The sequence below is a fragment of the Euprymna scolopes genome, chromosome 24 (assembly GCF_053919585.1).
Source record: "Euprymna scolopes isolate OS-2025 chromosome 24, ASM5391958v1, whole genome shotgun sequence".
Lineage (NCBI taxonomy): Eukaryota > Metazoa > Mollusca > Cephalopoda > Sepiida > Sepiolidae > Euprymna > Euprymna scolopes.
The window spans coordinates 36892704-36916237 of NC_136505.1; positions in this window are offsets into that span (position 1 = coordinate 36892704).

Consider the following 23534-nt stretch of genomic DNA (forward strand, 5'->3'; position numbering starts at 1 on the left):
CCACTCCTTTAGGTTTTCCGGGTCACTGAAAACGAAAATAACCTTTATAATTAAGGCAAAGGAATAGTTTCCAAGATATGAAGAAATGTTAGTTTATAAAAGTGAAGGATCACTTTTCCATAATAATTTAACTTAAAATGATCACCCACTTTGTGGCCACGATTTTTGGGGTGGGGGCTTTCTTCCTACCCTTGGAAAATCCTTTAAAATTACCTGCTTTAATTGGTTGGAGGGGCAGGGGGTCGGCCGCCAAAACACCAAGCCCCCCCACAGGAAAATCCCCCTCTGTCAGGTGGCCAGAAAGTGGGTGCTCATTCTAACTTAAATTTACATTGAAAAGTGATCACCCACTTTTCGAAAAAGTAATTTCTTCATATTATGAAAACTTTCTTTTTGCGACGGAAACGGTTTACAGATTCGTTTTTAGTACACTGAAATCTACAATAGAATATTTCGTTATATACTAACATGAGACGCGACTTAAAGTAAAATAATACCGGATTTTTTAGGCAGATTTGCCGTTTAGTTGTATAATATCCTCAAACCAGGTAATCACTAAAATGGACTCTTAAAAGTCGTTACCTGTATCGATCAAAATTTAAAACCACTGATTATATGTCAGCCTACATCACAGTAACATATATTGAGTGAGTTCCTAACAGTATTTTGTATAGTTTTTTAGTTTAAACTCATTTTCCCAAAATTTCCCCAAACTTAACGTGTTCGATACAGTCTGCCGCCATTTGTATTTTTGCAGACCAGCTTAATGCGGGTACTGGTCTCCCGCTTCATGTTTTTTTATATCAGAGATTTGCTTCTCCTCGAAAGGTTGCCTTCACCACGGCTCACGGGAGCCCTCTCCACCCCCACACACATATACACACACAAATATACACTAGTTGGCCGTTGACCCAGTAAAAGGGTTCATTCGCCCTTTGGAATATATATATATATATATATATATATATATATATATATATATATATATATATATATATATTAGTAATAAAATTACGCTTAAAATATGTTTTCAATGCTAAGACAAGCCCGTACAGATAGAAAAATATCGAGCTGAGTAATATAGGAAAAAAGTAATAAGATATATCATAAAGTTACACGTGAATTGTATTACTTTATGAAATCAATAATGGTGATAATATAAAAGCTATTGAAGCCATCACATTACCAAGCTAAATGCTTCTCGTCAGAAGGGCAAAAAAAGCTAGCATTATACAAATATGAAATAATGTAAAGAAGCAATAAGAAATATAAAAAAATTAAGATAAGGAATAGGATAAAACTAAACGAGAAGGGGATATAATGGAAACAATGAATAAACCATTAAACATAAATATATAAATAAATAAATTTACAAAATTAAAAAAAATATAATATAGTTTTAATAAAATTAAAATGTTTAAGAAGTAAACTTTAAATTACATTATTACAATTTCTTTTTTATAATCTAAAGTAATGTTTTCTCAAAATATTTACTATAGAATATATATTACATATGACGAATTAAGTATGAAAAAATAAAGCAAATATAATAAAAAGAAAACGATAAGATATAAAAGTTAATGTGCAAAACATCTAAAATTTTCTGAGGAAATCCAGCGGGAAAAGGCATACTTCAAGATCAAATAAAAAAATGAAAGTTTATATCCAGTAGAATAGAATGCAAAATAAGTAAAAAAAAAAAAAAGTAGTACTCAAGGAGGCTACAAATAAAGTGTAATCTGTTTGAGGGCTTTTGAATAAAGAAATCCTCTTGAAAAAATCGCGTATCAGCATTTTTAGTGCATAAAACTATTGCCATACATTTCAATATATATATATATATATATATATATAAATATATATGTGCATACATACATATATATGCATATATATATACATACATATATATACATATATATCTATATCTACATATATATAAATATGTATATATATATATATATATATATATATATATAAGAACAAGTAGTTAATAAAACATGTTAAAAAACATTTTTATCTGTCTTTTAATAATATATTGGAATTCTTTCCCATGTCCTTGTACCTATTTGTGAATTATTCCACAGATTTCTGACTTTTGGATTACTTTGGACCATCTTCCAATTACGCGGTTTCCTTTGATTTTACTTGTGCGAATAGACATTATCTAACTTTCTTGGATTCTGCATCTTTGGATTTTACCGTCATGTGAAATTATACCCTTTACCAGGTTATCTATGCACCTTAAATCACTTTTTTATGCACCCTATTCCCTCTGCTTCAATTTTTGTTATCAAGTAAGATCTATTACTTACTTGTAGTTTCATTTAATACTTTTGTATGCAAAATCCGATCCCGCATTTTGCTAAATCCTACCCTCTGATGAGAAGGAAAATATTTCTTCGAAACTCCGTGGATTTAGGACTATCCATTTATTTAGTGTTTCCTTTTTAAAATTAAATATATTTTAGCTCTTTTTAAAAGTGTTTTTAACATGTTTTATTAGCTACTTATTTTTATTAGAAGCTTTATTTTCTATTTGGTTTTATCGAGCTTTTATATCTGGCTGAGATTATTTTATAAATATTAAGTTTTTTTATATTTATAATTTACTTTAGTTTTGCCATCTTGGATCATTTTGCTAAACTTAACTGCAATTCTTATTTTTTAAAAGCCTATAGAGAATATTTGTTTTTCTCTGATGATGGGTTATTATCGGAAACGACCTTTGGAATAAGTACCATCCAAAGTTTAATAAAAATTAAAAAATCAGTTAGATAAATTAATAAATATAATAATATATATATAAAAGATTGAATTATTTATCATTTATTTATTTATTTATCTGCGCCTAAGAACTGCACAGTTCTCCATTGAAATCCTTCAAAATACCTTTTAGACTTAGAGGATGTTTCCGTTAAAATGTAATCTGTTCCTTATAAAAGTTGTCCTAAAAATACGTTTTTAAACAATCTAAGTAAAACACTGGCAATTAAATAAGCATTTTCTTTCACATTTGCTTAGTTGCAAAACCAAATCATGAGACAAGCACTTACAAAAACAATTGTTTTGGAAACCAGCATATCCAGCGTATGATACAAGCATTATTGTCGAATTGTAATTGGGCTAATTTAAAGTTGGAGGATATCTAAAAACGAAAGTAGAATAATGACGCAAATCAATACTGATACAGGGTGTGAAAAAAAGGCGAATTTGATTCTAAAAGAAACTAGCTTCGATGTAGAGAAGATTTTTTTATGTTGTATGTACGTATTCATTTGATCTCTGAGATTGTATATATTAAAACCTGATAAAAGAGGCCCGGGTGTTTTCTTGCATTTACGTAATGGAATAATCCACGAGTTCAAAGAACGATCAATATTATCAAAGGATAAGACTGATTGATATCAACAGTTTAATAGAACTAACACAGATTTTTCTTCCATCAAAGTAATACATATATATATATATATATATATATATATATATATATATATATATATGTGTGTGTGTGTGTGTGTGTGTGTGTGTGTGTGTGGGTGTGTGTGTGTGTGAGTGAGTGTGTATGCGCATGTTTGTGTAAGTATATGCAAACACAGATATCGTTAGAAGACGCATATATACAAAAAATAATTATTCTTTTTTTTTACCTACGGACACTACTGTTGCATACTAACGCAATCATCTCGTAGGATGACAATTTCTGCTGTTTTTACGATTCGAACCTTGCCAAGAAGCCATATTTGACACAATTTGCTAAACCTCTGCCTCTATGTCACCAAACAATGCAATGAGAATGAAGGGAATTAATAACTAATAAACGCTCATATCGAATGCAGACATTAGACAATCACGACATATATAAATTATATATATAACTTTCTTAAAAGCAACATAAGTTTAGTTATTCGATAACAGATTGACTGAAACATTATTATGATCGTGTAGCGATAATTATATTTTATAAATACATCAAAAAGTGTACCTTGTTCTATGTATTCTGGAACACTTTTATATAAACTTTGTTAAAATAATTGCTTTTTATCTTTGAATATTCTTATATATATTCTTATATATATATATATATATATATATATATATATATATATATATATATGTGTGTGTGTGTGTGTGTGTGTGCGTATGTGTATACATATATATCTGTGTGTGCGTGCTATTATTATTGGTTTATTATAATCAAATTACAAGGCCAACTTGCATGTGATTATTTGCATAGTTTCCGCAATTTTGTCCCAAGCACAACATAAACTGTACTAATTCACAAATGAAGATTTCCTAGTCAGAATTTTATTTTTTAAGTGTTCGATCATTAGTTACGTGTTTATTTACCATTTTATTTCATTGTACACCTTTTCAATCTTGAAAAAAAATGGTCAAATAAAAAGAGTTAGGAGCTTACACTTGATTTCTGATTAAAATTGTAGTTAAAATAAAGTTGAAGTACATAACTTTTGTATTACGAGGTTCATAATTGACAAAAAATAAATAAACGTGGCATTATTTGTGTAAAGTGTTGTGTATCTGAAAATATTTGAGGATTCGTTTTAACTATTATATTCGAATGAAGTTTGCTTGTGCAGTTTTTTTCAACATGAAACGCCTGTAAAAATGAAAATTAATAATAATTTGATATTGTTGGAAATAATATGTCTACACGCATACACCCATGCATATGTCATTAACACACACACACACACACGCACACACACGCACATATATATATATATAACGTTTTACATGCCGCAACGCTATACGCACTTTGAATTCTAACGTCTTTTTTCTTTCTAAAATAGAACAAGGTATCCCTTTTACATTACAAGCACAACACGTGTAATCCAAATATTGTACTGATATTTTTTCTACAATCAACTATTCCGACGAAGTCTTTAAATAAAGACGAATCTTGGATGAGCATGTATGTTCCTTTAACATCTCTGTCCATATATATGGTATTGAAAATGCACGCTGGTGTGTATATTTTTTAATTTTTATATGCACTAAACTTGTTTTTAAATGCTAGCTAAGCTATAATACCGGAGCATATATAAATAAGTTAGCACATTGCTAGATTCCCAAGTCCAAGATTTTATGCAGTTTGCTAATAATTTCCTTTTTCCTAACCAAAATTTCTGTACACTTCATAAGTCTATCATAATCGGTTCATGAATCGAATGTTAAATTTAATGCCAATTGATTTTTTACTAACTAGTATAATTTAGAATATACTCTAATTAATATTTATTTTGTTATTATTAATCTTATTATTACTAGTATTATTGTTGCTATCATCATCATCATCATCAAAATTATATTATTTAGTTGCATTGAAAAAATGCTTATTTATTTATTTGATGCGTTATTTCATAAGTAATTATAAACTGATGACGGTCAGCATACCTTACGTGATCGTATTTTTAAAGTAGGAAATAAACAACTTATCGAATTCACAATTTTTTAAACGTTTTAAATCTAAGTTATATATCTCATATTTTATTGTTCTCTGAAAATGACTTGAGTAAATTTTAATTGATTTTACATTCTTCGCGTTGATATAATATCTCATTGTAATATAATAAAATAATAATAATAATAACAATAATAATAATAATAACAAACATAATAATAATAATAATAATAATAATAATAATAATAATAAATACGCTAAAATAAAATCTATTTTTTTTTTATAGACAAACATATCAAGATAGTAGAAGCTCTACCTGCATTAGAGGAGCAATTCATAAATTAAAAAGAATAATAAATGTTACATAGAACTTTAATAAATCATCCGCTTAACTAGGAAAAATGAGAGGAATATGTGAAAATAAACACTTTGGGCTACGCCATTTCGAAGTTGAATGCTTCCTCTTTGAACCTAGGATCAAAGAAATACTAAAGCTAAAATGTTATAAGACATAATATTTTAACGATAATGTAACGATGACGAATATTTATATTTTATCGCTGTTTCGAATTTTTTGAGTAAGGATTGGTCATTTATATATTTTTCATTATTCGGACTACTGTTTTTATTTTAAAATTTATTCCACAATATTTCAGCCTATGTAATCTCGATCTTTTTTTTTAAATTAGGAAATGTTAAAAACAAAAAAAAAAAACTTTAACCGTCTAGGAACGATGGAACGAGAGAAAGCTATTCGATTAATACAATAAAGTGTTCTGTTCGAAAGGTTTCTGATTTCGATGTAAATTCTTCCGGGTTTGATGACACGTACCCTTTGAAGGACGGAGTTGGCGTCATCCGAAATATGATGAGAATGGCATCCAAGATAGAAATAGTAATGCAAATACGTCATGCATATTTTATTCCTATTCTTATTTTGTTCACGTTATCCAGTTTTTTTTGTTATTTTCTTGACACAAATAATCTTAATGGATTCGACTACTTTAAATAAAAAAAAGATATTGATTTTGAAAAATAAATTTGTTGGAATCTTCTTTAATTTAATTCATGTTCAACAGCGAATAATCATAAAGTACACATGTAAGTCTGAACGCATTGCACCAGAAAAAAAAAAGATTAAAATCAAATCGTAATTGAATCGTACATATCAATAAATTCAGCGTTTTCTGTCGTATCATCTTACAGTAAATTGTGCATCGGCTTAAAAGCTAACAAATGAAATTCAAGATTTAAATTTATAATTTCAATATGGATTATCAATGAGTATTATCATTACATCAGTCAGACTTTCAATGAACTTCCACACTACCAGGCATAATTGAACAAAATATGAGAGAAAATCCCTTAAGGCATCGGGTGTGTTCCTAGGTAACAGACATGCACAGCATACTGCTAATATTACAAACAATACTAGGAATACAATACACACACGCACACACATGCACACACACGCACACACACAAGAAAAACGCACACACACACACATATATATATATTATATAATGCATATAAAATTGAGGTCGTCATTTTGCCCCCACTCTTTTATAATACTTGTTTTTTTCCTATATAGAGAAGAAGCATGTTGCTCTGAAATGTCATGTCCTAAAGAGAGCCCCCATTTCCCTTTCACGTATTGCATTAACCCCGTATTTTTATTGACCTGATAATGTAATAAATTTCTAATGTATCTTGTGCTTTTGTCATATACATCGTGCCTCTTAATCTGCATCTATTTAGAAAGGTTGGCCTTTTTCTCTCCGAAGAAAGAAAAACATATTTTTAAGATTACTTATATATATATATATATATATATATATATATATATATATATATATATATATATATATATAACTACTTCATTTATTCACATAAATTTAATATACGAAAGTATAGATTTATGCGTAAACTTTAAGTATTTACTTCAAAAGTGCTCAATACGTAGGTAGAGCGAGTTAGTAATTTATAAAATATATATGGCGATTAAGCTACACTGAATATTCTGCGTTTCATCCAACTATAGGATTCGTCAGGCTTATGCGCGAATTCTGTCGTTGCTTCTTGTTTTTATATATGTTGAGGATTTCTAGTTGGCCAATCAGCTTTCTAGTATCACCCGCGCCCCTTCCTATCAGCCAATGGGCATGCATTTTATCAAACAAAGGATCTGTTTTAGAGCTAGGTTAGTGGTTGTAGGTGGCCGTTCTCCTTTTTTTATTATACATATAAATATACCTATGTGTACACAATAATGCACATATATATACATATATACATATATACACATATATACATACATACACAAAGAAATGAAAAAATTAGGCCTAAAAGCGGACATATCAGCTAACATAAAAATAACAAACTTCCTGGACGTCACGTTAAACTTAGATAAAAACACATATGAACCATACTTAAAAGATAACGCTACTCCAATTTACGTAAGCCCTAAGTCCAACCACCCACCATCAATTATAAAACATATTCCTAACTCGATCGTAAGTAGACTCAGTAATAACTCAAGCGATGAAAATGCATTTAACAGGTCATCCAATATTTACGAAATAGCCCTAAAAATAGTGGATACAAAAATATCGATATCAAATATAAGCAACAAAACACCAACAACTATAATAAAATTAAAAACAGAAGAAAAAGAACTATAATTTGGCATACGGCCCCATACAATCAAATGTTAAAAAACTTGGCAAGAAATTTCTAGATCTTATTGAAAAACATTTTCCCGCAACCAATCCCTTGCACAAAATCTTCAATAAAAATACCTTGAAGTTATCTTACAGTTGTTGCGAAAATTTAGAGATGATAATTAAGGCACATAATAACAAAATACTAAATGAAAACAATGTAAACAACAACAAAATAAACAATAAAAAAAGTAGAAACCATGACAGAAATAAAACCAACACTAGCAGAAATAATAATAATAATAATAATAATAATAATAATAATAATAATAATAATAATAACAATAATAATAATAATAATAATAATAATAATAATAATAATAACAAACCAACTCCGGACAAGAACAACCATACCATAAATAAAAATACTAATAACGAACAAGATAAATGCAATTGTAGACACCGCACACTTTGCCCAGTCCAAAAAAAATGTCTAACAAAAAGCGTAGTTTATCAAGCAACAATATTTGCGAAAGAAAACCCGAATAACAAGAAATATTACATAGGCATGACTTCCTTAGATTTCAAAACCCGATACTATGACCACAAAAGCACATTCAAAAATAAAAAAAACACCGTATAAAAACAACACTAGCGAATTAATACTGGGAACTCAAAGAAAGCGGACATTCGCCGGTAGTCGAATGGAAAATAATGAGACAAGCTACCACATGCAGACATTTAGACGACCCATGTAAATTATGCCTCCATGAAAAATTTTCTATCCTGTACTTTAAAGAACCTCAAAATCTATTAAACTGTAGGCGGGAAATAGCAAACAACTGTGTTCACAAAATAAAACTTACCCTAGGATAGCGATACAAAATAGCTTTAAAACTAACAATAACAATAGAAAACAAACAAATAAATAAATTAAATAAACATGAATATACATAAACGTTCACACGCATATATGTATATATATATATATATATATATATATATATATATATATATATGTATATATATATGTGCATTATTGTGTACACATAGGTATATTAATATGTATAAAAAAAGGAGAACGGCCACCTAAAACCACTAACCTAGCTCTAAAACAGATCCTTTGTTTGATAAAATGCATGCCCATTGGCTGATAGGAAGGGACGCGGTGGATACTAGAAAGCTGATTGGCCAACTAGAAATCCTCAACATATATAAAAACAAGAAGCAACGACAGAATTCGCGCATAAGCCTGACGAATCCTGTAGTTGGATGAAACGCAGAATATTCAGTGTAGCTTAATCGCCATATATATTTTATAAATTACTATATATATATATATATATATATATATATATATATATATATATATATATATATATATATAAAGTAATCTTAAAAAATATGTTCAAGACATTTTGATCAATGTGACCGGCCGCAGACCACCAAACAATCACCATAACCTTTTTTGTACAATTTCGGCTTTGGCAAGAGTTTTGGAGCTTTCCAGCATCCAACCACTGTCGTTGATTGTTGACAATTCCGCTATCACACGTCACAATCCGCTTGGGGAGTGAATCGTTTTTGTTGCACAGAAGGACCGTAGAAGATATCTCAGAACGACGATTAATGTTGATTATCGCTCAATTCATGCACCACCTATGTATCCAACATTTTTACTTCCCTGTTTGTATTAGATAGGGAACGACTGTTGAGTGGTCGACTTCGAGTTCAACAGCAACTTCTCGTGTGGTTTAGTGAGGATCGACTTCAATTAAGGCTTTAAAATGCTCGTCATGAACCGTAGTTGGCCGACCGCGACCGGCTTCACCTTCGAAGCTCACGTCACTATTGCAAAATGTCTAGAACCACCGTTGTGCCGCACGTTCATGAGTGGTTTCTGTACCAAACGCATCACTGATATCACGAGCTGTATCGGCAGATTTTCGGTTTAGTTTAAACTTGAACAATAAAATTGTGTGGAGAAATTGAGAACGGAAATGAATAACACGATTCGATAAAGCGATAAACGCGCTTCAAAATGATATATAACATAGCTATATATATATCAATGACTTAGTTCAGAAATCATATATAAATTAAAATATGTGAGAAAACGATATGGTTTTGCATCCTAATTTCTCTGCACGATCGTTATAACCTTAACAGCTGATCGATTGAGTTCACTTTTTTGCCCACTTTGGAAATTTTTCGAAAAAAAACTTGTTTCGCTTCAACACCTGTAAGCAATCTCTCTTACTCTTTTTCTACGTCTAAAACGAAACAAAAAATCCATAAGTGTTTTTTTTTCTGAGAAACAGTTAGCTGTTTAATTCAAAACGCAACATCCTCTGTTGTTCGCATGTTTCATAGCGAATTTCTGCTACTGGTGAAGTAGTTATTTATATCTCCTCTTTCTCTCTCTTATTCTCTCTATATGAGTCAATTAAAGCCGACGTTTTAACTAAAATTGTCTGATCACATAGGCTTGATAATTTTTGTCATGTGCATAGAAACAATCTTGTAATCATTTAAGGAAATACTTCCGAGGTTGAAATAATTAAAAAAAAAACATTAGCTCTACAAACGTATCGAGCCATTTTCCCTGTTTTATTTTTACCAAATATATCCCTTTATACACACACACACACACACATATATATATATATATATATATATATATATATATATATATAATGTCAGCCCCTTTAAGAAACTTGTGTTTTATCGAAGAGCACTTTCAGTTGTAGTAAAATCGGTCAACTTTGCTAATACGCGCAAATCGTCATATAATGATGAAATCACTGTGGCTGATGCTAAAAGCATTTAATAAGAATCAATGTTTCATTTCAACTGTATCTCTCGCGGTTTACGGTATCCTAGTGGTTCCGGCCTTAGCTAATGAAGTTAGACATGTCTGTTGCCAGGGTTCGAATCTGTTGACCGGCGTTATTCGTGACACCATGCACTGATGATTCCCGATGATTACTATCTGTAGGTATTTAATAATTAATATATATATATATATATATATATATATGCTGGTATTAATGTGTATATATGTATATATATATATATATATATATATATATATATATATATATTGGCATTCCTATCGATAGAAATCTCTTTTAAATACTTTGTATTTTTACGTATATAACATCCAGATTCATGTAATATAATGTGCAAGCTGGTCAGCTTTGCATATATGCGTACATTTACCCATAGATTCAATCAGAGAAATGTAGCAGACACATAAGAAAGCAACAGAGAAAATGATGACATTGATGCGAGAAAGGATGCCATTAAACATATTGGAATATGAGTGATGTCATATCGTTTCTTATATTATAAAACCAAAAACAAGAAAAAGCATGCAAACATCTTTCTAGCAATTACAAAGTCTATTGCTGCTGTTCGAAATGTACCGTCACAACCTTGACTGAACAAATAAAAAAATAATTTTGTTGCCATCAAAATTAAACGGAGAAAGTGTTTTTTGTCTGTTTTCTTTACTACTGTTAACGCATGCTGTGTGCAGAAAATTGTCATTAATGGCAGACTGGAGTCGAATATTGTAGTGTACTAACAGTAAAGTGAATGATGAGTTATGTATATTTTAACATGTCTATGTATCACTATAAATTTATCTGTGTGTCATAATCTCGGATGTTGTAGATATTGACTTGCTGCTGATTTGAGCAAGATGTCAGCCGAGGTCGGAATGTGGGAATTTCAAGCCAGCAACCCTTGTTATGTAAAAAGGGACAACCCCCAGTAATTAAAAGAGCAAAGTAGATTAGTTTAAAAATAATATTTTGAAAAGGTTAGGATAGAGCCCAGTAAGAACAGTTAAAAAAAGAATACATATTGAACACCTGGGAATATAAAACGATCGTCATTGTTCTTAGAAAAAACTAAATATTATTTATGTTCTAGTTAGATATCATTATTGTCAGATCTCTGATGCAGTTTAGAAATAATGTTGAAATAAATAGATTATAAATGAAACACTTCATGTAGGAGTTTCTTTGTTTGCTGAAGGTGTGTTTGTGAAATCACCTTGAATGAACTCACCGTGTCTAAGCCCTTCTTTGATGTCATAAAGAAAGAGAATCCCCAATATATTGAGACTGGCTTCGAAGTAAGAGAGACAGTTGCAAACAGAATTGAAGAGCGACTTAGTGAGAGGCAGGCAGAGCTAGAGAGCTAAAGAAGAGACTCCGAGAGAGTCGGTCAGACTGGGAGCTGATGCCCCTTGGAAGCGAAAGGCGGGGTGAGACCATGTAATCGCAATAGCTTGAGTTCCTGATTCATCAATCAACCAGCTGGTAGAATAAAGACTCATCAAATAATTGTAAACATGTCATCGTTGTCATGACAATTAAAAGATGTGTTTTTGTCTATCATCTGTAAATGAACTTTGTATAACCCCCTCCAAGTATAACACTATAACACAATAAGTATGTCCCCAGCACCATGAATAATAATTCCACCCCTCGATGTTAAGAACAACTGTGTCATCATATTTCTCTGTTCCGCATTATAAGATGATAAAAGATTTACCACCACGTCGTCGTGATGCAACCAGTATACAAATATCATTATCATATAAATATATATAAGAAAGAGGTTAAGAATCAAGATTATAAGTAAAAACTATTAAGTTCGATGAGGCTGCTGATAGGCCTTAATAAAAAGATAAATCTATTGTTTTATTCAATTAAAGTAATAAGAGTTATCATTAGTCACAACAATAAATCTGTTGTTTCAATCTAAAATATTTAATTAGACAACAGCAGTAACCGGTTTTTATCTAGGCAAATCTCCTGAAAGCTACTCTTGACCGATGCAATTCTTCTTAAGACAACGTTTAAACAGTTTTGTAAGTATGAGCGCTAGTTCTGGTTGAAGTTTTTTGAGTACTATAATTGGAATACCGTCAGGGCCGGTTGCTTTACTGAAATCAAGATTTTTAATTAGCTTGGCAATATCACGTACATATATTTGTATCTCACATAGCGTGTTTTCTGATACAGGCGGTAGTATTGGGGGTTGGCGGCCTTGATCGCAAAAAGTAGAATAAGCTGCAAAGTTCTTGGCAAAGAGTTTGGTTTTGTTTGATGCTGACGAGATTACCTCAGGTCCATTGATAATAGGTGGGATAGATCACACGCTTCTGTTCAGGATTCTTTTTGCTATATATATATATATATATATATATATATATATATATATATATATATATATAACTTGCGTTAATTCAGCCATAATCGAAACCGAAACCCAAACTTATGAAGAGTTCTTGATGAAATTATTTATAAAAAAATAGACGATTTAAGTTCCATCAGCTATAGTCGAAGCTGAAACCAAATCTTATGAAGAATTCTTTGTAAAATTATTCATGACAACGAATAGAAGAACATAACAATTAAATCCCCGGATGTAAGCATGACACACAAAAATCACACACGCCATCGTATTAATATATAGACATATACATGTGTGTGTATATATATATGATATGGTGAAGGCAACCTTTCTAGGAGAAGCAAATCTCTGATTTAAAAAAAAACATAAAGCGGAAGATCATTACCCGCATTAAGCTGGTCTGCAGTTTAATTTGTTGCTGGCTATCTTGCTCTTGCTTGTTGCTGGATCTCAACATTTTGAACCGAGAGAGAGACTTAGTTGTCGTACAAAGCTAAGACTCTGTAACATCATATTTGTATAGATACTTTCTCAGCCATTTGGGTTCATGGATTTTAAATGTCTGAGGGAGTGGCACTCGTCTGACAAGACGTTGCAATCATCATATATGTATATATATATATATATATTATATATATATATATATATAGAGAGAGAGAGAGAGAGAGAGTGAGAGGAGAGGGGTTAAACTAAATATGTAGATGTTTCGTTATTAAATCTGTTATAACAGAAGTAATGGGGTTCTCGAATTTTTAATTAGCATTAATCACAGATAATTTTATTAATTATACAAATATGCACCTTAATCCAAAGATTACACTGTTCCATTTATAATCTAAACATAATTTTCGTCATTTTATCCCCGCAGCTCGCAAGTGTATGGCATAATTAAAATGTCATTTTTTTACAAAGTCTATGCATATTTATATTAATAAGTGTTTTTTTCTACAATGACGCGATGTATGTTGTTTTTAAAATAGTCTACTGTGTCTAATTTATAAACATAGTCATGGATTTTCAAATATCCTGAAAGAAACAATTTTTCACGGATGAGGTGGTCAGTTTAAATATTTCGCGCGTCAAATATGTCTTTCAGAAAGTTGCTCGTATCGTATCGCGTGCTGTGTGGAATGTGGCACGTGGCACTGTCTTACTGAAACCATATGATGACTTTTCAACCAAAGCTGGACACAAAATTACTGATAGTGATCATATTTGCAATTAAAGAGCATAGAGCTTTTAATTTAAAGTTCGCCGCCTGTAAAATATTCCCTATGCAAGTATGGCATAGCCTTCCAAACAAATGCATTTTTGCTCAGCTCTTAGTCCTGCTGACCTTAAAAGCGCTATTAATGTCAGATCTCTGATTCAGTACGTACTGATGAATACGAAATTTGCGGGGATTATTACACTCATACACTGACAATGCGGAAAGCATTTCAGAAACCTGTCATTCAATGCTTAGTAATAAACGTACAGTATGTCACAAAGCGTATGATGAAAAGATGTTGCAAGATTATGGAGCTACGGTCTGCAAAACGTCACTCAAACTTCGCTTTATCCACTTCAACCTCAATTTACTTACATCCATATCTACTTTGGATCATGGAGTGATGTGAATGAGAAGCAAATGCTCCATCAACTGTTTTTAAGCAATATATATATATATATATATATATATATATATATATATATATATATATATATATATATATATATATATATATATGTATATATATACTTGCATGGGTGCCCGGCGTTTCCTTGCTATTTGGAGGTGTATGTTGAGCAAAAAAAAAAAAAAAAAAAAGCTGTCAATTTTTTTAAACTTTGACCCCTATTATAACCTCTTAAAATTTATTGTCTCGGTCTTAAATCAAGTTATTAAGTAAGATCCATGTATAAGGAACCTATATCTAAAATTTCAAGTGTTTAGACTCAAAATTGTCGGAGGAGTTTGGTAGAGTTCTCAAAGGTCAAATCGTTGAACTTTGACACCTTAGTAGCCAAATTTCTGTCCGAAAACCGATCACATAGATTTTCTCAAATATCAGTAACCTGTATATCAAATTTTGTGTCTGTAAACTAAAAATTGACAGAGTTATTGCATAGGGATATGTACACAGACAGACAGAGAGACACGTACACTTTTATAGATATATTAGCATTTCAGCCCTGCGTTGCCGGGGTGTTTGGAGTTGTATTCTGAGCAAAAAAAACGGTCATTTTTTTTTTAATTTGACCCCTATTATGACCACTTAATGTTTATTGTTTTGGGCTCAATTAAGTAAGATCCATGTCCAAGGAACCTATATCTAAAATTTCAAATGTTTAGACCCAAAACGCTTGGAGGAGTTTGGTAGCGTCCTCTAAGGTAAAATCGTTGAACTTTGACACTTTAAAAGCCAAATTTCTGGCCGAAAACCGATCAGAAAGATTTCCCAAATCTCAGTGTCGTGTATATTAAGTTTCCAGTCTGTAGACTAAAAATTGACAAAATTATTGCGTAGGGAAATGTACACAGCACCACAGACAGACACAGACACAAAGACACGTTCACTTATATATATATGTACTAGCAATATCAGCCCGGCGTTGCTCGGGTGTTTGGATGTGTATGTTGAGCAAAAAAAGTTGTAGTAGGAAGGCAGGCTCGAACCCGTACCGCAAAGGAAGAATAGAACGGGTTAAAACCTAACGTTTATGCTGGTACGACCACCGCCAAACCGGAAGCGACATTTTTAAACTAAGGCTAGACAATCTAAAGGAGAGGATAACTTTAAAAAAGATCGGCGAAAAAAGTGACCCACCCCCCTGTAGAAAAGTTCCCAGTTGAAGGGAAGATATTAATATTTTTAGCAAATTCTTCGATATGTGTCGTATGAAAGAGGGCACTTTAAAACGATATTGATGTTGGTAAAATCCGTCGCCTTTATTGAAAGTTAAAGGCACACATGTAAACAGATATATATACATACATTTATACATTGGTAACTGAAAATTTTCGACCTAAACTGATGAAAAAGCTTGCCCTATCTCTGAATACCCTTTATGTAAAATTTCAAATATTTAGACCAGAAATTGTCTGAGTAATTTAGACGAGACCGCAGAGGTCAATTTTTTTTTAATTTTGACCCTTATTATGACCCCTTAACATTTATTGTTTTGGGCTCAAATCAAGTTATTAAATTAGATCCATGTCAAGGAACCTATATCTAAAATTTAATGTGCGTAGACCCAAAATTGTAGTAGGAGTTTGGTAGAGTTCTCAAAGGTAAAATCGTTGAACTTTGACCCCTTAATCTCCAAATTCCTGGCTAAAACCAATCAGACAGATTTTCCCAAATCTCAGTAACCTGTATATCAAATTTCGAGTCTGTAGACTAAAAATTGTCAGAGTTATTGCGTAGACAGACACACACACGTTCACTTATATATATATATATATATATATATATATATATATATATATATATATATATATGTATATAATAATTTTTAAATGCCTACTACTGCTACATCCTTTCAGGACCCGTTCCTGCAAAGTGACACGATTACTACTCGTCGGGAGATTCCAACCCCGACATGAAGCCATCTCTGACTCCATTAGCAAGGAACAAACCCCATGGTAAATCTCAAATACAAGAAATAGCGTTGAAATTTTAACATTTCCTTTTTTAATATCGTAACATCCCGCCATATTGATCTAATTATTATAACATCATGATTTATGCATGCGAGCTTAGGTGACCGATTTTATATACATACATATATATACATACATATATATATATATATATATATATATATATATATATAGTAAGGTATAAAATATATATGGCAATTAAGCTACACAAAATATTTCGGGTTTGTCCACGCTAGGATTCATCAGGCTTATGCATAAAGATAGATGATAATATGGATAAAACGCGGAGTATTCTGTGTAGCTTAATTGCCATATATATTTTATAACTTACTACCTAGCTCTACTTACGTATTGAGCAGTGTTGAATAAATACTTTAAATTTACGCATACATTTATACTTTCGTACATTAATTTATGTGATTAAATTAAGCAATCATATATATATATATATATATATATATATATATATATATATATATATATAACCCCGTTATATATTCCCAGTGAGTGCACGCAGCGTTGGATTGGTTTTGTAAAGTAGGGATTGGTTTAGGTTTCAGGTTAGTGCCTAGTTTTTATGCTGAGATTTCTGTAACCCTGATTCTTTATTGTAGAAACACAAAATAAAAGCTACTGTTGAATGCATGGCGGAAGGGTTGAGAGTTGCCTGTATGAGTATTTAAAATGTAAAAGCAATATATAAAAATCAATCAGTTTATAGGAAAATGTAAAGAATACAAGACGACATCTTTTAGTGAAGGAAGTATTAAATCTTCTACTTTTATCACTGCAGTTTGTTTTTTTGTTTTTTTTTTGTTAGTTTTTCGGCGTCATGTTTAGATCTGTGAAGCCCTAAATAATGCGGATTGTAAACAAGCGCAAATAAATTACTGACGGAAGGGCCACTTATATAGATGTGTAAAGCTTAAAAACTTCACTTTAATACATATCATGGCGTTTTACATTAAAATGTGTTAGACCAATAGACGCCTCACTTTATTCTGCAACGCTAGCGATGAAAATACTATTTAAAACTACGTGGAACAAACCAGCGCGGCGACTGTGGAACAGGTATGGCTTCTTAGTAAGCATTCTAAATCAGCGTGACACAAGACCCCCGCCTAGTAGAGACGCTTGGAGCTTGCAACATACGCCTTAAAGAATTACCACGATATATCAAACCGAACCACGATTTATAGCCACCTAGCATTTAAATCTCTAAAGACATTTAATTTCTTTCCTACATTTAAAATTTCGAATTTTACTACAATTTTCCTCTGAAAGCTGCCTTAAATTTTATTTTTTTCCTTCATATGCTTGTAGTGTAAACTTTTTGTAAAAGTTGCTTGAGCCGTTTCATGATGAGGATAACGCATATTTAGTTCCTGGTATTAGTAAATAAAACCATTGTAACTCCTTAAATAGTTTTTTTATGCAATAAACGATTGTATAAATATGTCTTCATTAATTAATAAATGATTTCAAGAGGGGCATTACAAAAATAAACCCTCCTATATTTTAACTCGAAAACTCAAACGATAAAGTGCTACAGACCGGGAGTACAATAAAAATGGGCGAACTTTATACCCAAGGATAACATTCCTAACATAACACAAAATACGGCAGATGTAAGATTACATTCGACTCGTTATTTTTCAAATATTATTTAGTTTATGACGTAGCGTATATGGAATTTGGGCCTATAGATTAGGCTATATATGCGTGAGCGGCATGGTCATATGCCAAGAATTGTATTCACAGTATAAATACGAAAATTGGGCTTTGGAATAAACCACGTATCTGTTTAATAGAAATATATTTTTGTCATTTATTGTACTCTGAATTTCACCGCCTCTCAACAACGCCATTTACATTCGCCTTGTATGGTTTGGGCTGTCTGTTTTAAATATAAGAAAACAGTTTATTTTAGAACATCCGTGCAGTTAATAGAAAAATAGTTTTGCAAAAACAATGTAGAAATTGATTGTTCTCATACTGACATCCACGTATATTTATGAGCTTTCCAATTCATCAAAGTATGACGCAGGGTCCGAATAGTTGGGGGAAAACAGATTCCCTTAGAAAGCACTGTCGTCGTATAAAAAAATCTGGGAAAACGTACCAATAGGCGTTCCCCACGGGATCGGCAAGATACCAAACCGCTTACGAAGTAAAAGATAATGCCTGACATAATGGCCGAACTTATTCTGAAAAGTCTGCCAAATATCCAGGACAGCCTTTCGCCGTTAGAATGTGCCAAGACAAACCATTTATTTGTCTTAAAATGCCGACGTGGCTTACGAATAGACGCTGTTTCGTCTTTTGTAAATATGTAACGTTTTATACGGACACGTGTACATTCACGTATTTTATATTTTGAGTGTCGACTTCATACATTGTCTGTGCTTGATTTAGTATAATTATACGGGAGACGTTCCAAATGTAATGCTTTGAATATTTTTTTAATATACTGATTTCTATCAGAGGGATTGACAAATTTCATTGTTATGATGACTGAACATGCATTTATGACCTGGAAGCTTCATCGCTATTCTGCAGATATTTACGGTATAGGACTAAGAAAGCAACCTCCAGCATAAACGCGCTTCAGAAACAGGAATCCGTCACTGAATTCCTCTATGCAGAAACATGTATCCAATCAACATTCATCGAAGCTCTGTGAACGTTTATGAAACCGATGCAGCTGATAAGAAGGCCTTACCTTTGAACCGACCATAGTACGTCCTCCAGCAAAAGTGTAATATATGTTTGAGAACTACAAATAAGAATACAAAAAAATGATTTTCATATAAAATTATGTATAGATTGGTTATTAATAGATAGGGTCTCATTTTATATAAGACCGAGAAAAATATATGAGCCATTGATCATTCGTTAGAATAAACGTTTGGTATTCATCAATATTATGAGATTTTGTCACCATTGAGGAGAAATAGAGAAAAGTGATTTGTAAGTTTCAATATCCGTAACTATAGCATTCGTCTTCCATGTCTAAATACCGATAATAATAACGATAATAATACCGATAATAATAACGATAATAATAACGATGATTAATGTAGTGTATTATGTAAATATAAGAATAAAAGTGCATAAATTAAAGGTCCAGAAAACATGGACTCCTTTGATAAGTATTATTTTTCTGAATTTTTAAGATAAAGGTTGGTTATTTGTATTATAGGGATTTATCGGAAGTCTAATGAATCCGAACAATACGAACCTGTTAGTTTAAATATTTGTCATAAATATCTTATTTCTATCGATATCTAGCTGAATCCACTGTGAAAAATTTTCCCCACTCTTTATTTGTGTCTGAATCAAAACATGGATTCCATGAACAAAACTTCTTTCTTAGAACTGCACGTCTGTGGAACTCTGCTCCGTCTGCCTGCTTCCCACCTGACTACAACTTGGATGTCTTCAAGTCCAACGTTAACAAATTCCTAATGAACCGCCCCCTTAAGTAAACACTTCATCAAATCTCAACACTAACGTAATGTACTTGCAATAACCCTTATCCCTGAGTGGCTTCCGGGCCTTGATAAGTGGTGATCACTGTGTAAAAAATATATCATGAGAGTATGCTATTACTTTAGGTGGATGAATAAAATAAACTGCATCTAGATATTGTATGCAAGTTATGAATTGGTATAAAACGTTGTGTTTTTAATATTGAGAATCCCATGATATTGTTGTTTAGATTCTGCTCTATATTATTCACTTTAATATATATATATATATATATATATATATATATATATATATATATATATATATATATAAAGAAATCTATTTTCTTTTGTTGAAAAGACTTACTAAGTTAACAAAACGTGCCTGTCAGTAGTTCATATTATACCATATAGAACGTATGTGGAAAATGCAAAACAAACGATTTTAGCACGGATTCGTCAATTTGTTAAAAGAAAAATATAAAAGCATGTTATTTTAACAAATAAAAATATATTAATAAAAAATGATAAGAACCATCTAAAATTTCGTTTACAACGGTACTATTTTTTCAATAAATACGCTTAGTCTTCGAGCTAAGATCAAAGTTTTGTGTCTGTTCAAAGCCTACGATTTAGGTTTTGTTCTCAGTTAGTGGAGGAGATATTTTCACGACTGAGACAATTCTTATTTTTGCTCCTTCCCCTCCCCATTAAAAAACGACCATGAAGTCTAATTCTGCCCTCGTAGGTAGGCAAAGTAAATAGGAACTCTTAATAGTCCATTTTCAATACGCGATGATAGATTTTAAATTTGAGCGGATGGTAAAGTCTTGCAGCAAGTGTAACTGCCTCCAGAAGTCACACTTGCCTTTCGATTACAATGAATATCGCTCTTGAGGATGCTGAACATGTTTACATATTCAGGTCGCAGTTATTTCAAGGTCTGTAATAACAGAATCTTTCGATCAGGATTTAGTAAAGTATAATAATTTGATTGGAACTTTGTCTTGCATAAATATTATATATTTACGTTTAGATAATAACCAGTTATCAAGATATCAAAGGAAATATTACTCTAGAAAATCACAGTCACTTTTAAAATTAATTAAAACTTAACACTTAAATGGCCTCATTTTTAATAATTTCAGCATATACATTGAATCCACTGTCACCTTGTTTGCGTCTAAAAAGGATCTTGAGTCAAATTTCTTGAAAGGTATCCTCCAACGCGTTCCATCTGACCAATCGATTCATCTGTAAAAATCAATTTATTGCAATTTTCTTTCCTCCTGTTTGATTTTTAGACTAGCAAACTTTTTTAATGTGTTACACCTTGTTTCGTTTGACAACATAGAGTTTCCATCGACACCACATATGAACGCACTTGATGCATTTGTGTTTCTTGTATATCTTCGTCGAATATGTGATAGATCTCGCTTAGTTAAATTCCTGAACTAATCCCGATACTTCTTTTTTCTTGGTTACATTCCAATTTGACATAGTTTTTGGTTGTTAGATTACCCCTTTTTATGATTCTTAGAAATTTGAAACGAAGTTCTTTTCAGTAATTGTTAGTTCATTTTCACGCGCCAGAATATTAAATTAGTTTTCTTGCAAGAATCTGTTGTCACTGCAAATATCAATTTACACTTGGAAATTGGGATTAAATATATTTTATGATTACTTGCCATACATAATGGTGCGAATCACTTCACTAAATTACAGATATCTATGAAATTCACATAATCTATTTTACAATCATATTTTTGTATATAATCTAGACACAGTTTATAAATATTACCTTGAACACTGATAACAATTATACACTGTTTTACATGTTTAACAAGTAATTAAAAAAAATGTCTTGGATTAAGATAATAAAGCCACATTTTGGCAATATGTTACTATCAAAATATTCTATTCGTAAATAGTTATTTGGAGGCATAAAACAAATTGGGTGATCATTTGGGACTTCCAGGTGGGTATGTTCTCCGCTTATCCCGGCATTGTTTCCAATGGTATTAGACTTCTCCTTGCAGCTGGACTCAAACAGTGCCGATTCAGGTGAGGTGTGATTGGGAATTGTGCAACCCTTACCTCACAATTACAGTCTCAGCTGCTCCTACAGGAGGTATCAATTATCTTTCGAGATGGAATGGAGGCGTCATCGAAAGAATTGGGCAATTATTTAAAAGAGGACAAATGGTTGTTGTGGGCAAAGTTGATATACCTATTTTAGGAAATATATATTTACTCGGAAACTATAGATTTAGTTCCAATCGACGTTATTGGGCTCCCATTCGCGACAGTTATTTCGCCTCTGGCACAGATCGTTGATATATGGTATGTAAGATTTTAATCTACACAACTGGTCTGGCATAAACTGGGTCATTTCTGTGAGCTTTTACTTGGCGAGCTGAGGTATTAGTTCTAAATAGTACTCGTAGGTTAAACTTTTTCAGACCTTGCCTCTCGTTTTTCGGATGAGGTGATTTTTCTTGGGGCGCCGGGCTCAGGAAGGCCAACAGCGCTTGCGGGCAATGTTTAAAAGCAAGTGTTATCCTTCTTTTAGAGCCCTTACGTGTCTCTCCTCGCCTCCTTTCCTTGTGCCAATTTTGTCTGTGGTGATAAATTAAATGACATAAATTTTTGCCAGTTATGGTCGCCAGCATCATATCGTCATTTCTCTAACATACTTTTGCTAATAAACATTTTTAGTAAAAATATATCATATAAATATATATATATATATATATATATATATATATATATATATATATGTGTGTGTGTGTGTGTGCGCGTGTATGTGTGTGTGCGCGCGCGTTTTGATTATTACCGGCTTGCAAAGCAACAACAAAAATAATATCAATTTGGACATCTATAGCTATAAAAATTTTATAGTAAAGAAAAAAATGGATACTGGGGACTTTGCAGATCAGTTCCTAATTGCAAACACGCATCGTTCGTCGTATTCTCCGGCGTTAACATCTAACACATTAAACAATTACCTGCTTGAATTACTTTACATTGATAACTACAAAGGCCATGACAATAGACTCAATTAACATTAAACATGACCAGGCATAAAGCTGCCCGTGAGAAAGAAAGGATATTTATGTTTTAAT